The 16,628-nt window shown below is 37.2% G+C and overlaps 1 pseudogene; it reads right to left on the reverse strand.

Moving 5' to 3' along the window:
- Positions 1 to 16,334, reverse strand: part of LOC144369676 (cadherin-19-like) — a 36,960-nt pseudogene extending 20,626 nt beyond the window's left edge.
- Between the last annotated feature and the right edge of the window lie 294 nt (positions 16,335 to 16,628).

Raw genomic sequence — 16,628 nt, forward strand, 5'->3', positions numbered from 1 at the left:
ATAGAAATGAATACATAATAATTTATGACCAAATAATATATATGTATGTAACCTTACATATCAAACATCATTTAACTACAAATTTCAACAACATTTAAAAATAGCTCTGTCCTCAGGTGTAGGGATAATGCAATGTCATTAAGACCACCGTGATGAAATATACGGTTTCCAAATTAGTACTTACATCTTTCTGTGGCTGTGACACTTAGGTTGTACCATGTGTTGATCTCCCGGTCAAGTGTGCTAGTGACAATGATTGTGCCATTGTCACTGATAGTGAACTCTTTACTTCCAGTAATAGAATATCTGTACCAAGAGAAAAGACCCCCCTTGTATCATCATATTTGCTGTATCACATTGATATATAACATGGTTTTATGCCACCAGGTAAATTATTAAAAGCATATTCTGCATAGCTTATGAGATGCCGATTTTAAAAATGGCACATCCACATATTTAGTGAACTCCACAGTCATAGGAAAAAGAAACTAATACAGCTTTACATTTAAACTGGTGTATGCTAAATCTAAACAAGCATAACTCATTATCAAACCCAAGAGAGGATTTTAATATGTAAATGACATGGTTAAAAAGAAATACCTTGCCCTCCCCTGCAAAAAAATTTTGTGAGATACAGAGAAGTAAAAGTAAGTAGCAGAAATGAGTGACTGTGAACCTTTTATTTTTTTCTTTCTTTCCTACACTAGATCTACTGCGTGAGAATCTGTGTATGATATTATAATTACTTACTTACTATCATACAAAAGTTACTTTTGTCCATTTAAATAAAAAAATTCAATAGGACTTGATAAAAATGACTTCTTTTAAGTAGCAGATTGACCTTTCATTTTGTTCCAGAATTATATAATATTTCAAGTTCCAGAAATATCCTAGATCCACTGTCCTTTACTTTGGGGATGCACATATTGATTAATGTACAATTGAGCACACATGAAAGGAAGTCAAGTTGCAAAATACGTCATGCGAAAGTCTGCAAAATTATCTCAGATCTACAATTAAAGAAGCCTTGAAGTTCTCGGCATGTCTCATCAGCTTGCAAATGATGAATAATGAAAAGTAAAGTAAAATACCATGTGGTTTCAATGACGGCTTCTCACTGTGCATATATTCCTGAATATTTCCATGAGACTTCAGTGAGATTTGCCAAAATTGTGGCAAAGATGAGAATAATTTAATCTTGAATTGACAGATTTCTAAAAATATTATACTAATTTTTATCATGGTGTTAAAGAAAGAATTAAAATAGAAATTAGAATGAAGACATAGAGGAGTTCAGTTTTAAATATATTTAAACATTCATAAGCATTTTATTTGAATAGCTACAAGTGATCATATTACCCACTGAATATATTTGTCAGCAAAATTAAAGAGGATTTTAACAGTTGACATTTTGTATTAAATATCCCATTTTGTTTCTGGAAACACCACTGCAACTAAAACCCACTAAAAGTTTGATAAGGAGTTATACATTCTTTTAAATTAGTAGATAATGAATAGATGTAGATCCCATTGACAAATTAAAATGGAATAAAATCATATTTGATCACCTAGGAAGATTGGATAATAGTATGTGATTTAAGCAATAATATATAATATGAATTATTTTCCTTATTTTTTTCTAGAGCCACCAATTCTGATTATATAGATTTTTTTCTTTCTCACATCATCTTCACCAGATGAAATCTCCTTGGCCTTGAGATAAATTGCAGCTAATCAAATTTTATATGTGCATTCATTTTCCTTTTACAACATTTTTTAAATTAGGAGAAAACATCAGAAAACTAATCAATAGTAAATTATTTTATTTTGGTTTGTACTATCCTCCTCTCAGTTACACTGGCAATGTTCTCACTAATTCAATTAAATGCATATTTTTAAATAACTTAAGTCTCATAGGACTGTTCTCAAAAGTACAAATTTTCCCTTATGCCTCTCAACCAGATTCTGCTTCTAAATTGTTGTGTATGACCATAATGTTATTATTATTTCAAGATAAATTAAATGCTCTACTTTTATTAAATAAAATACAAACTGTAGTATTGGATTTCACCAGTCACTCCACTAATGTTCTTTTCCCTTATTCATAGTCCTGTCTGGGATTATGTAGTGCATTTTTTTCCATGTCACTTTAGTCCCCTCCATAGTGTATCAATGTCCTTGTTTGGTATGCCCTTTAGTGTATGGGAAAATATTAGTTAGTGATTTTATACAGTGCCTCTCAAATGTCGGTGTCTGTCTGAGGCTTTCCCATGATCAGATAAAATGAGCCTGAAAGTTACAGAGGTATCAATCTTGTCTTAGTAATTGTAATATTAGCTGTGACTCTTGATCAAAGTATCTGCCAGGTTTCTTCACTGTAAAACTACTATGTTTTTGTAATTATTAAAGATCTCAGGAAGATATTCTGAAAACATTTGGCTTCTTTTTATATATTAACCTACTGATTTCAGTATCCATGTACAAATAATGACCACAATATTACCACTTTATTTTGCTAATGTTGATATCTATTTCTTTGATTATACATTTATTAATTAAAATTATTTTACAAGTGATTAAAAATGTGCTTCTTTATTTATCTTCATTAGTATCTATTCATAAGAATTGTTTCCAATGATTCAAACCAAAACTCATCATACAAACCAAATATTTTAATTCATTTTTTGTTCAAATACTCAGTTTTGGACATTAGGTATTAATTACAGCATGGTTCCTTGGCCGTTTCAACACACTCCTATTCTTCCATTCTTTAATGGCTTCTTCCTTACATTTTTAGAACCACAATGTTCTCCCTGTAATAACTGTGGATTCAACCAGTTCTCCAGTCAGTTTCATTTCTTTTGATTGAAGAAGAGTATTTTAAGCAAGATGTAGGTGCAACAGTCTCCATTACTTCTTGTGATTCTTTTATTTTAATCCCCCTGAGTAAATATCCAAGAGCAAATATATGTATGCATATCTGTGGTAAAAAACAAACCTACCTTTATTATCATATATATTATATATACATATATAGAGAGACAGTTATTCCTTCACATATGTGGGTTCATGTCAGTGTAGTCAACCAACTATGTATCAAATGCATTTGGAAAATGTGTATTTGTACTGAGTATGTACAAGTTTTTCATTATTTTCTAAACAACACAGATAACAACTATTTAAGTAACATTTACATTGTATAAGGTATTATAAGTAATTAAGAGATGACTTAAATAATATCAGAGAACTACTAACTGAGTGACTTATTAATGTAAAGCTGACATTCTAGACTGACTTACATTTATTTAAATGCAATGTGAGGTAAGCACTTTATCACTGAGCTACAACTCCAGCTGCCCATTCTTAAATTATTATATATGATTTATTCTGAAATGTAAGAAATAATCCTAGGTGTTAATATTTCAATGAATGAGACTTCTTGAAAATAAAATATTAAAATAAAGCAGACATAATAGAATTATTTAAAGGAATTTTAGGTTCCTTTAGAAGTATACAGCAAGTTACTTAACAGCTTGCATTTTGAGACTATACTTTTATTTAAAGTGGGAGAATAGTTACTTATAAGTTGTGAATATATTACTCTTTACTTTTGTTTTCTTTGTTCTTTTATTTTTTAGAGTGAATGTAATGATTTAACTGTAGTTCTTTCCTTATGGAAACATTTTTAAAAATAATTGATTTGATTGTACAAATTAAAGTTCCCAACAATTAATCAAGAGAAAACAATGACATTAACATACACTTCAAAACAGATGCTTCAGAATTAAATATTATTGAGTTTATATTAAACCACCAGGTTTTAAAATTAGAAAACAAAAGAATATTTTCTACCATCAGTACTCAGTCTTTGCAGTTTATTTCACATTCAAAAATATTTTTTTCAGCATGAATTCTTAACAAGTCCATATTCTAGTAACTGGGATACAACAAGGTAAAATATATAGAATGATGCTTCCCTCTGCTCATATTAGCAGGAATGAAGCATACAATAAACTGGATACTAACAAGTACTCCGGCTATGTTGTGGTGGATAGTTTTAAATTTTGATGAAGTGGAAAGAACTCACTGTTGATATGGCTCTTGGTTAAGAATTTAAATAGGGGAAGAAATATATGAGGACAGAGAAGATGAAAATCCATGTTGATTGCCTGAAGTTGGTTTTCCAGAAAGCAAAGGATAGAGTGACATAGATGAGGTCTCAGAGGTCCTTAACAGGATTGAATGGTGTCAGATCATTTAGGAATGCTAGGACCCATTAGGTGATACTAAGGGTGCTGACTTTTCATCTGTGAGATGGGAAGGCATAGAACTGATAAGATATGACATGCAAGATCATGAGAGCTGTGTTGAAATAAACTGAAGGAGGAAGATGGTGAAACTCGAGGGTTAGGTGAGAGCTTATTGCAATAACAGAGACTGATTAAGACAGCAGCATGATCCAATGTGGTTGGAAGGAGCAGGTGAGAAGCATCCAGATTGTTTTGAAAGTGAGAAATGAACAATACCTGCAAAAGATTGAGTTTTTGGTTTGAGAAAGAGAAAAGGACTTCTAAACCTTAACAGAATCTTCTCCTCTTAAAAGTTGAGTGTGTGTGTATGTGTCTTTGCTCACAGAAAATAAAAATCAGAAGGTATCAGCAAATGTATAGAACTGATCATCAACTCAGCTGAGTAGAAATTAAAATTGAACTGGATTTGGCCCAGTTCAATCTGAGTTGGATCATTAATTCTTCACACCCAGTGGTGTTTGAACTGAATAAATGAGATTTAAGCTTGAGCAATATGGAGCCTGGATTTGTTAATAATTGAGATAAGAAAATCTGTAGGAATAAGAGGAATAGCAGGCAAATGAAATCAGAAGCTGAATAAAGAGAATGTTAGCTTTTAAATGTGTATAACATGTACAAATGAAGATGCTGAGTAGGAAGCTTGATGTCTACCTGTGGAGTTCAAGAGAAAATTCAGAATGGACATGTAGACTTGGATGTTGTCAGGCCCAGCAGCAGTCTTTAAAGCCACAGGGTTAATAGCATCAAGGATTAAGGGTTTTGGGAAAATAAGTCCAATGACTTGATCCGGAAATATATCAAAGTTTAAACTATGTAGAGACTGAAAGTCTGAAGACTGGGAAAAGACCAAAAACCTAACCAATAAAAAATAAAAAGAAAAGGCATGGAGGATGTTACAATGAGCATTCAAATTGTGTCAAAAAGGAATTTTTCAGATCCATGATACTATTATGGAACCACTGCCATTCTTCATTGTTGACCAAAACATTTTTTGATACATAAATGTTTTGCTTGACAAGTCAGAAGATTTGAGAACCCTAATCCGGACAAGAATTTGCTAAGTTGAGCAGCATCGACATGATTTAGACCTGTGCATTTAGTGTGTACATGCACACTAACAAACCATTCTCCCATATACAACTAATGATTGGGAAACCTGATATGTAAAAATAGATTTAAATGTTGCTAACTTGCTGTGGTTTACTGATTATTCTACTGGAAGGAAATGAGTGAAAGTGACTTCTGTTGAGCCATCAACATAAATATGATTTCACTGGACATTGGGGCATGGGGCAAGTCAGAGAGAAAGTGAGAGAAGAAGAAGATGAAGCAATCAACAGTTTTGTTTCATTTTTCAACAGTCAATAATTAGGACATCATGCTCTGGTTGAATATGTGTGAATAGATACAAACACACATACACAATTTTACTTGCTTCTTCTTTGTTCTATGTTTAATCATAATTTCTTCTTATGAGAGTTGCTCATGCTTTCTGGAAATGTTTGTAAATGTATTTGTGTAGCTAAAACAGAGTTTCCTCAAAAAGATATTTCCTTAAAAAAAGAATTTTCATACAATCTACCTTACATTTATTACTTGAGCGATCAAAGCAAGTATCTTATTCTTGAAACAAAATTGCACAATAAAAATAGTCATTTAAATTATTATTTGGGGTATGCAGAAGAATAATCTCACAAAAGCATCCATGTTCTGATATCTCTGATTCCATAAGTTTACTACCTACAGCCGCAAAAGTGAATAAAAGTGAATAAAAGCACTTTACACCTAAGCCACAACCCCAGCCAACAAAATCAACAAAATTCATTTTTTTTTAAAATCAGAAATACCTGTTGTGGGTTCAACAGAAAAATAGGCTTGCCCTTGTCATAAGTTGTACAGGAGACCTGCATTATTGCCACTTGTAGGATCATCAGCGTCACTTGCTGTTACCTGGATGACGAATGTTCCTGAAGGAAAAGCACATATTGACAGGAAATTAAGACTTCAATATTATTAAATATGAGTTCAATTCTGCAAAGCACTTTTCATTAGCAAGGAAGATCATACTATAAAACAAGATCCTAGTTTACCTGTTTTCTCTGAATTATTGAAGTAATGTTATTTTACAGACAAGGAACATAACCCTATATAAACTAGCCCTAATTCTTCTACGCATTATAGAACTTCAGATGCAGATCCATAACATGTCAAATATTAAGCAGTTTACTATAATGTATAATCCATAATCTTTCCAAGATGTGTTATTATTGGAAATTTTTTTTTAAAATACTTGAAAATGCTTTTCATCAAAAATCTTAATGTGGCCGGTACCTCAAACAATTGCAGAATGTTGACAAATATTGATAAAGATTATTGAAATGAGCTTGAAAGAATATCCAGTGGAGGCTAAGAATAATGATTAGGCCTGTTTCAGTTCTTTCCTCTGTACCTATTTTCTTTGAGGAATAAAAAGCAAAACAAAATCTAGTTGATATTAATAAAGTAAGCCTTCTTTCTAACTTCAGTATTAATCAATACAACCATGTGAAATAATTATTTGTGCATTTACTCTAAATGCTCAAGTGCAAAAATATTTGCATAAAATATTGAGCTTTGAAATCATATCTATACAAATGAAATTGAGCATTACCAATTTCATCAAAATCTACGTTTGTTGAAACACAATATGCACTCTCAAAAAGAATGATCATACAATGGTACAAAATCCAATAAGCTCTGTGATTTTCTTTAGAACTAGTATTATTAATTTCCCCATCACTAACCCTGGACCATGGCATGTGCCTGTAATCCCAGGCACTAGGGAGGCTGAGATATGAGGATCACAAATTCAAGGCCAGCCTCAGAACATTAGAGAGGCTCTAAGCAACTGAGTGAAACCTTGTCTCAAAATGAAAAATAAAACAAAAAGGGCTAGGGTGTGGTCAGTGGAGAAACACCCCTGGGTTCAATTCCCCTTAGCAAAAAAAAAAAAAAAAAAGAAAGTAAGAAATAAAGAAATTTCCAACACAATCCTATTGTATAAACTGGGACACCCTAATAGGAATTGCTTCTATACTTCAAACTGGGGGTGGACCTCAGTATTATGCATTTGTCACTATTTGTATTAGTTCTTTTATTTATTTATTTTTTGTTTCTAAAAGCTTTTTATTTTATTTATTTATTTATTTATTTTATTGTTGGTCGTTTAAAACATTACACAGTTCTTAATACATCATCTTTCACAGTTTGATTCAAGTGGGTTATGAACTCCCAACTTTACTCCGTAAACAGATTGCTGTTTCACATCAGTTACCCTAGAAAGGCAATATGTCAATCAATGGAAGGGTAACTGATGTATTAGTTCTTTTAATGTTATCTACAACATTTATTTTAGTATCAAATAGCATATTTTACCAAAGAATCCCTTCTTGTTACATAATTTTAATTAGGCAACACTTTCACAGGGTTGAAATAAAACTAGAATAATAAAATACATGAAAAGAAAAATTTACCTACCCCTTCCAATGCTTAATTATTCCAACCACTTAACGTGTAGACACTTGTTAATTTCATATATTTTTAAGACATGCCTATACAATAATTTTGATGATTTGTTCAAATAAAATGATTCATGATTCAGAAGGAGCATTACTTTAACCAAACTGAGTTAGATTGATTGTTTCATTTACCCTTCTAAGTACACATTGAGTTAAGGAGTTAGATTCTGTTTCCAGCCCTGCTCTTTAATATCTCATTTTATTTTGAAGCTTTCTTTACTTCTAACTGAAACTTACCTCTTGAGCATCTCAATATGTCATTCCCTTGCCCTCTACAAAATGGAAAACCTAGTGTACTGTTGAGAGAGAGAGAGAGAGAGAGAGAGAGAGAGAGAGAGAGAGAGAGAGAGAAGAAATAAAACAGAGGGATCTCATGAAATTAGAAGAAAGACCAAAAAGTTGAGGAAGGAGATTGAGAGGAAGGGGGGAGGGGAAAGTATAGGGAAGTACTGAGGAATTAAATTTAACAAATTGTCTTATATGAATTATGAATATACCACAATAAATCTCACTTAAATATATAGTTATAAGGCACTAATTTAAAAATAATAATAACAATGATAATAATGCTATAAGGGAGATCAACAGAGTAGAAACAAGCATATCTTGGTGATGGAAGAGGAGAAGAAAAGGGAAGATATGGGGGAATGAGAGATGCATGTGTGAAGAGGGAATAATTAAATTTACTATTATCTATAATTATAAAGCACCAACAAAAATAAAAAAGGTCATCAATAATACATAAACATCAAAAGATTTCAGAAATATAAAATCACTTGATAACATTTTATACATTCCTATTTTGCATATAGTTAAGAATCAGTTCTTCAGTCCACACGAGAATGAGAACAATCAGTAGGAGACTAACAACATGTCTTTCAATATAAAATATCCATGGTCTCCTAATCCCTTCTTTCTCATATTATCAGTTACATGCACATTAATTAAGCTAGTTCGTGTTTGTATTAGTTCTTTTAATTGGACTCTACCAGACCAAAGATTCTCTTAATCTTAAATCTTAGATGTGGATGGGACAAATAAATGATTAATTTCAACACTAATTTGTATAAGAATGCATGACATCCTTCCTTTCTTGGTCAGTAATATTAGAGATGCTTCAAGCTTGAGTCTTGAAGACCTCCTTCTACTTTAGGACATCATCCTCTGATTGTATTTATATAGTTGATGAAAACTTAAAAATTGAAATTGGCCAGATCCTTGAATCTCATCAGGAGGAATAAACAGAGAGTAGAAAAACCTTTACTTGGTTATCAAGGAGTCTAAACGTCAGTTTGCATCCCTCAGTGGAGTTAGTATTGTTTGGTCAGAGATTCTTGAGCTTTTAGGAAATAGGGAGAGCTAAATGACTAGACCCTACCAGCCCAAAGATTATCTTAAATCAATGTGTATCTAACCTGTTTCATTAGAAAAGTATGATTAGATGACTGTAGCCTCAGAATCACATTTAAATAAGACTAACTTATCAATTGTCTTACTGGTTCCAATAATAAACATAAAATATAATTGTATAATAATTTTGGTTTCTATTTTTACAATGATTACTAGTTTCAGTTGGCTGTATTACTCTTCAGAGACACTTTTTTTACAATTGAAATTGAAAATATTGGTTATGTCTTTGTAGCTAGCTTCTGAATCATTATAACTATGTCATAAAAAGTCCTTGTGAATTTAAGTTTAGCTTGATATTTGGCTATACCTATTCAAACAGGCACTCTATTTGTAGAAACTTTTTGTTAAGTAGGTGACACAGGATATCAACCTGCACTGAGTGCTTCAATTAAAAGGCATGGTTTTTAGAAGTCTTTGGAAATTGCCTTTACTAATTAGTTCTGACACAGAAAATGATAATAATAGTATACACACATACTAATAATTGTTATGTATGTGGAGCTGCACTTAAATTACATTTTGTGGCAATATTAATAAATACTAACCTATATAAAGTTATGTAAATATTTTTGAAGATTGAATTCATGATAGCATCAATAACAGAATTTCTCAGCACATAAGACTTATTCTGCCATCACTGAGAACGATCTTGTGTAAGGAAAGTGTAGCTCTGTCACTGTTGATTATGTGCATTTTATTATCAACCAAGAGTTTCACAGAATATTGAACAAGTCTCCTACAAATACTAACTTTAACATTACAAGAAAGCTTTATTGAATGGTATTGTCACATATCACATAGAATGCTTTAATCTCTGGTGATTATGGGAGGAATCCAAATACAAAAGTATAAAGGAGAAGTAATTTTTTTTATATGAGAGTAATTTGCTATCATGTACGTAATAAGGAAGTCAGCAACCTGTGGCAAGAGCATTTCATAATTAAAGCTTGCATTTATTACAGAATCCTAAATTAAACACATGTGGTAAAGTTTTTTATTTTACTATTTGCTGAATTCAAACTGCATATTTCAAAATAACTCATTTGTTTTAGTATGTAATATCTTGGTGTGAAATTCTATGTTATAAAGGTTAACAGACTTCTTTTAGAATGAAAATATAAATTTTCCAATAGGAAAGCTATTTTAACTTGCAGTTTTAACATGAGTACACTTGAATTAATCTCAGATAAATTTTTTGAGGTGTTTATTTGTGTAAAGAAGCATAGATTAAAGAAAGATTTTTTTTTATTGTTGGTCGTTCAAAACATTACACAGTTCTTAATACATCATCTTTCACAGTTTGATTCATAAAGAAAGATTTTTACCTGTACTCTAAGTCTGTGATTTTAGTAACAATCAAATAGATATAAGGTGAATTAGAGAATTTATTGGTCAAATTCAGGATGAAAATATTAGTTTCCTTGGTTCTCCTGTTTCCACCTTTCAATGGAGACCTGATTTTATCAGTGTGAAGACTATTATTTATTCACAAGTCCTGACTGACCTATCCTCAGTGGATTTATATTTGAGAAGCAATTACTTTACAACCTAGAACCTCCAAATGAAATTCTGAAAAGAGACAGTATTTTCCTACTCGTTACCATAACTGTGCAAAGTATTCCTCAATTATTTCTGTTTTTCTGTCCATAACTATCTGGAAACTAGGTCATTTTTATTATTTTTGTGTTTTATTTTTGACACCTCAACTTTTTATAATCTGAGATAGTATAATTCAAGTCAAACAAATTAGACTGTTTAAGAAAGCAAAACATTTAGAAAGAATAGTAAAAACAATTTATCCAAGTCTAATTTATTTTCAGCTCATGTGTCTGAAGGCATAAGATTCTTTTTTTTTTTTTTTAAAAAAGAGAGAGTGAGAGAGGGGAGAGAGAGAGAGAGAGAGAGAGAGAGAGAGAGAGAGAGAGAGAGAATTTTTAATATTTATTTTTTTAGTTCTCGGCGGACACAACATCTTTGTTGGTATGTGGTGCTGAGGATCGAACCCAGGCCACACGCATGCCAGGCATGGCGCGCTACCGCTTGAGCCACATCCCCAGCCCCCGGCATAAGATTCTTAAAATCTAATTTTCAAATGTGGTAAATTTCAACAAATAACATTTTTTTCCTGAGAAGGAATTGAAATAAATTTACATGCATTTTACATTAATTGAATTTAAATGTTTTCATGGAAAGGGCTGTAGGGTTCTGGGGCTGCAGGAGTACACACCAGGGGCTCTCCAGCCGCTGCAGGGGAGGGCGATCTCTGTCGTTTTGGGTCTGAAGGACGAGCAGGGCTCCAGTGGGAAGCCCATGTGCAGCAGGAGGGCTGTGTGAGACAGTAGCTGTGCTGGGGGGGGGGGACGTCGTGAGCTGAGGATTTGCAGGGGCCAGTGTAGCCCAACAGTAAGGCAAGGTAGGGGCCTCTTGTGATATGGAATGGCTTGGGCACATGGCTGGAACCAGATTATAGAAGGATTTATCAAATGAAAGGCATTCGCTATTTATCCTAAGAGGGATAATAAGCCACCTTCAATGTGGTACCACCCCTGGCACCACATTTCTAAATACAAATTTAGAAAACAACCGTGTATGCCCTGTAAGGAACAGAGTGCTTTGGGAGGTGACTGGTGCAGCACAGGTGTCCTAACACATCTTCTGGGTGGCCAGGGCAGGAAGGGCCTGCCAGCTGACGATGAGGCCAGGTTGAGAGCAGGCCTGGGCTGAAGACAGGACGAGTTCTGCATGTCCACTGTGGTCCCTGGAGAAGCCACCCTCTGGGCTACATTTAGAGCCAAATGGTCAATGCACAGTGCCTGGGTCTTGCTCTCTAGTTTCTCAGAATGCCTCACCACCAATAGTGGCTTTTAAGAATATTTTGACTAAATTATTTAACAAGGAAAAAGAGTTCTACTAGTTCCAGAAAATTCAAGCCTTGAACACTGGGAGCAAGAGCTGGCTTGAAATCCAGCACAGGCTTGCATCAGGCACTTCCCTGGCTCATTCCCTGAATAGCACTGGACTCCTGAGGCCCTGGGAAGGCTGCACGGATGACTGACAGGAGGGCTCCTGGAGACTGTGCCTTGCAAAGCCCATCCCCAACACCAGGAGGATGGGGTACCAGGCCCCTGAGCACAGCCCAGCGTGCCTCTCATGCCTCCTGGAGCTCCATGCTCAAGATATGGGATGTGCCAGCATTCCTTGGCACCAGGACCAGGTGCTGCCACCTTCCATGTGCACCACCTTTTCCAGAGTGCAGCAGGAAAGGCCTGTCACAGGACCACCAAGTGCTGATTCAGAAGACATCCTGAGGAGCCAGCTCTCTCACGACCCTCGGGTCCCCATGGAGAAAATGCCACTGCAGTTGGGTACAGAAGTCCCACCCAGGCTAAGGCCACTGGGGCCCAGGCCTGGGCACCATCCCCGTGAGCTGCCCATTTGCGCCTCTCCATCTGGCCCTGGGTCGGCAGCATGGTGCTCACCATTCTGCTCGGCAGCTTCTTGGAACAAACGTGTGTTATGTGTTCATCATGCAGAGGGGACACTGCATGGTGGGAAACCTGACGTGTGTGTGCCCACCTCTGTGTGTGTCTGGCGTGTGTGTCTGTATCTGCATGCGTGTGTTTCCATGCAGGTCTCTGTGTGTGTCTGTGAGGGGAAAACAGGATCCTTTGCAGACCAGTGGCAGCCGCACCACCTGGCCTGTGCGCTGGACGTGGCCACGTGGACAGTTGTCCCCAGCTGTGGTTTCTTGAGGACCCCCATCTGGCTCCATAGGGATGTTTTTCTGTGTCACACCTCACACTCCAGGGCAGGGCAGCCACTGAGAGGAAGAGCAGGAGGCCTCAGGTCCAGAGGTGGAGGGCTGGTTTCCGTGTCTCCTGGGCTCCTCTCACAGGGGACTCCGAGAAGTGGCCTCAGGAAGCCGACTTTGCATTCTGGCTTTGAGAGCCTTTTTTCCTGCTTTGTTTCTGAGCCTCAAACGTGGCCACCAGAACCCATCCTGGGAGTCCCAGGAGACAAATGCTGTTCTAGAAGTTTCAAACTGTGGACTTGTGAGTTTGGGTATGTGAGTTAGAAAGAGAAAAGGAAATGAGCGTCAGCAACACTTATTTTCTGATACTGGAAGTGCCCTCTGGGACTTGGAGTCCCGCTGCAGAAAGTGCGGCCTTGGCCAAGGAGGGTGTGGCCTTCACCTGGGCACAGTCAGGAGAACCCAGGCATAGCCAGAGCTCCCACAGGAGGGGCATGGCGTGTCCGGCTGGGCTCACCAAGGCACCTTCCTGCATCCTCCAGGGCATCAGCGTCACTAATGTGCCTTTGCAAAAGGAGAAGGGCTCTCAATAAGCCACAAGCACTTCCTGCTAGAGGTTCCCTCCTCCCCTACACAATCCTCTGTTAGGAACAAGCATGATGGACTTTGCCCTCACCTTGACCTTCCTTGGCAGATCACAGGAAGAAAGCTAGCCTTCCTCACTGGGCTCGCAGCTTCCAATGCAAAGAATCCGGACTGGGGCTGAGGCTCGACTCACCCCATTTAGAGTTGAGTGGAGCCCTCCTTTTTGAACTTAATTTTATATCACACCCTGTCCTCAGAACACCAAGTCTGTTTCTGCCCCAGGGCCTTTGCACTTGCTACTTCTGCCATCTGGGCCTCTTTCTATTCATTTTTGTGTGGATGGCTCCACTGTTTTCTTGACGCTAGAGTCTCAACTGAAATGTTCCTCTGCAATAAGCTTTTCTCAACCGTTTTATCACTCTCACATCCTCCTACACACAGTTGCTCAAGCACACAGATGTGCTCCCTCGGGGTTGTCTCCTGTTGTAGCCACTAGCTGCATGCAGCTGTTGAGGCCTTGAAGCATGCCTCTTTTGGAGAACTGAGTTTTTAAAAATGTTGGTTTAAGTTAAATAGCCACACGTGGCAAGTAGTTATAGGGAGGCTGGTGGAGCCACAGGAGACAGACCTGCTTCATCACCCTTGTTGCTAATGAAATCACCTTGCTCACATGTTCTGTCTGTTTCTCATCCACCTCTCCACACCAGGAACCTTTTTTATTAACGTCGTACTTCAGCCTCAGCACAGCACTGCAAGTCCTCAAAGATTTCTTGTTATTTTTGAAATGAGGAATTGTGGGGCTGGGGTTGTGGCTCAGCAGTCGAGCGCTCACCTAGCACATGTAAGGTGTGAGGTTCTATCCTCAGCACCACATAAAAATAAATAAAAAAAGATATTGTGTCCAACTACAACATCTCTATATATAATTTTTTAAATGAGGAAATGCCAGTTAGGAGTAGTTGGCTTTTTTTTTTTTTTTTGAGATGATCCCAAATTCTTGGCTTCTGTTTATTTTTGTAAAAAAAGGGAAAAAAACAACCGACCGTGACAGTCAAACTCTGGCACATTTTGTGACATAAAATACTGGCAGGTTGTCTACTTACATAATGGGTTTTCTGAAACTCAGCCTGACATTCTGTGGTCTTCCTACTAAGCCCTATCTCCTTGTTGTCTATTTGTCTTCCCCTTATGTTGGCAAGGGTCTGGGATCGGCCCCTCCCAGTTTTAATATAGCCGTTCATTTGGCAATGTGATCCTGATTCTCAGTCCCTCCTGTGGTTTATGACACTGGCCAAATCTTAAAGAATGTGGAAGCTCAGGGCTCAGATACAAGATATTTGTTATCTTTAGACAAAGGATTTTTGGTCAAATTAAAGTCGAATCCTTGGCTATTTTGAGAGAACAAAAAGCTATAACTTTGTTATAGCATGAAATTACCCCCAAAGCTTTGTTGTGATTGATTTTTTGTTTTCATTATTCTCATAATAGCTCTCAAAAAAACATAAAAATGTAAAATTCCTTCTCTGTAAGATCTTCTTTCGGTTCAAATGTTAGAAGGCTCTGCCCATTTATTTATTTTTTTAATAAGGTAACTTTACATTATTTTATCTGCTCCAGAAATCAAGATGGTGTGTGTGCACGGGTGTGCATGTATGTGAGTGTGTGTGAATTTGCTGATGAGAGTAAAGATGAAATCATGCTAAAGAAACAATGAAGAAGACAATTCCCTCCCCACTCACCTGATTTCCCTGCTCACACCAAACCTGTCCTCCTTGTGCACCCTGTTTGTGCCAGGTACGCACCGTTCTGTGCATTACTCAGTGCTCTAAGGAATCAACACAGCTTAATTATTTTTTCCTGATGGCTACAGTCTATCACGTTGCCACACCGACTTGAATTCAGCTTGTCCCCTTCCATTGGACATTTACCTGGTGGCCAGTGGGCTTTTATTAGAAATAACACTGCAGCAAATATTTTCCTCCAAACAGCACCACTCAGATAGGACCAGGAGTCATAGCAACATGGAACAAAGTGCCCCAGGCCTCCGTGGTTTTGTTGAATTTTGTGGCGCTACTTTCTGAAGGGCTACGATACCACCAGGTGGGGGATGGCTGCACTGATTTGTCTCCACCGTTCTTCTCTTTCATTTCTGAGTTTGGGATAATTTGACTTTAGCATTGATCATAGCAGTGGCAACTATAGCCCCAGCTAGTGCAGTTGTGAAGTCTTCTGTCCCAGGCCTTACATGAGGTGCTTAGACATATTGTTATGGTGGTTGACCCTGGACCTGGAGGTGGTCTCGCAAGGTCAAACTGGAATCCCCGGATTAACATTTGCTGGCTTCTGAAACCTACCCAAAAGTGGCTGTGGGGTCGCTGTGAGGACTGAGTGAGTGACTAGGGCCACCTGCCCACAGCTGCTTGTTATGACTCTAATGGTGTTTCTGTTGGCCCATTTGATGGATGAGAAAACTGACAGCTGAGGGTGTTGCTCAAGGTCACAGAGGGCACCCTCTTGTGCTGGGATCCAAAATGCAGACCCTTTCCCCAGAGTTCTGACTGCAAATGCCTTTTTTTTGTCACTGAAACACTGCTTCCTGACACCTTTGCCGGGAACAGCACTCATCCAAGAAGGGTGGCTGTTCTTGCCAAAAGCAGCAAAGGCAGAACTGAGCACAGAAGATGGAAACAAGAAGTCCCCGTGGTTCTCAGGGGGTGCCATGGCGTAATTCCTTGCTTCTAACCCAGTGCAGCTGGGTCTGGGTGCTGCCTTCCTGGGGATCCGAAGGCGGCTCTCTGTGGAAGTGCCTCATGGGCCTGGGGAATCCCAGGACCTGGTGAAAGCCCGCTGGGCAGGAATCTCGAGGTCCCACTCAGGGCCCTGCAGATCCTGGCTTTCTGGCATGAGCCATGTCTTCTAAAACACTGCCTGGCGTGCTGAACATTCTCCTGAACGTCAGCGTAAACACTCAAGCTCATCCCTTAATGTGCTCCGTTCGTAAATGCTTAGTCAAAT

This window comes from Ictidomys tridecemlineatus, chromosome 13 (genome assembly GCF_052094955.1).
Source record: "Ictidomys tridecemlineatus isolate mIctTri1 chromosome 13, mIctTri1.hap1, whole genome shotgun sequence".
NCBI classification, from domain to species: Eukaryota; Metazoa; Chordata; class Mammalia; order Rodentia; family Sciuridae; genus Ictidomys; species Ictidomys tridecemlineatus.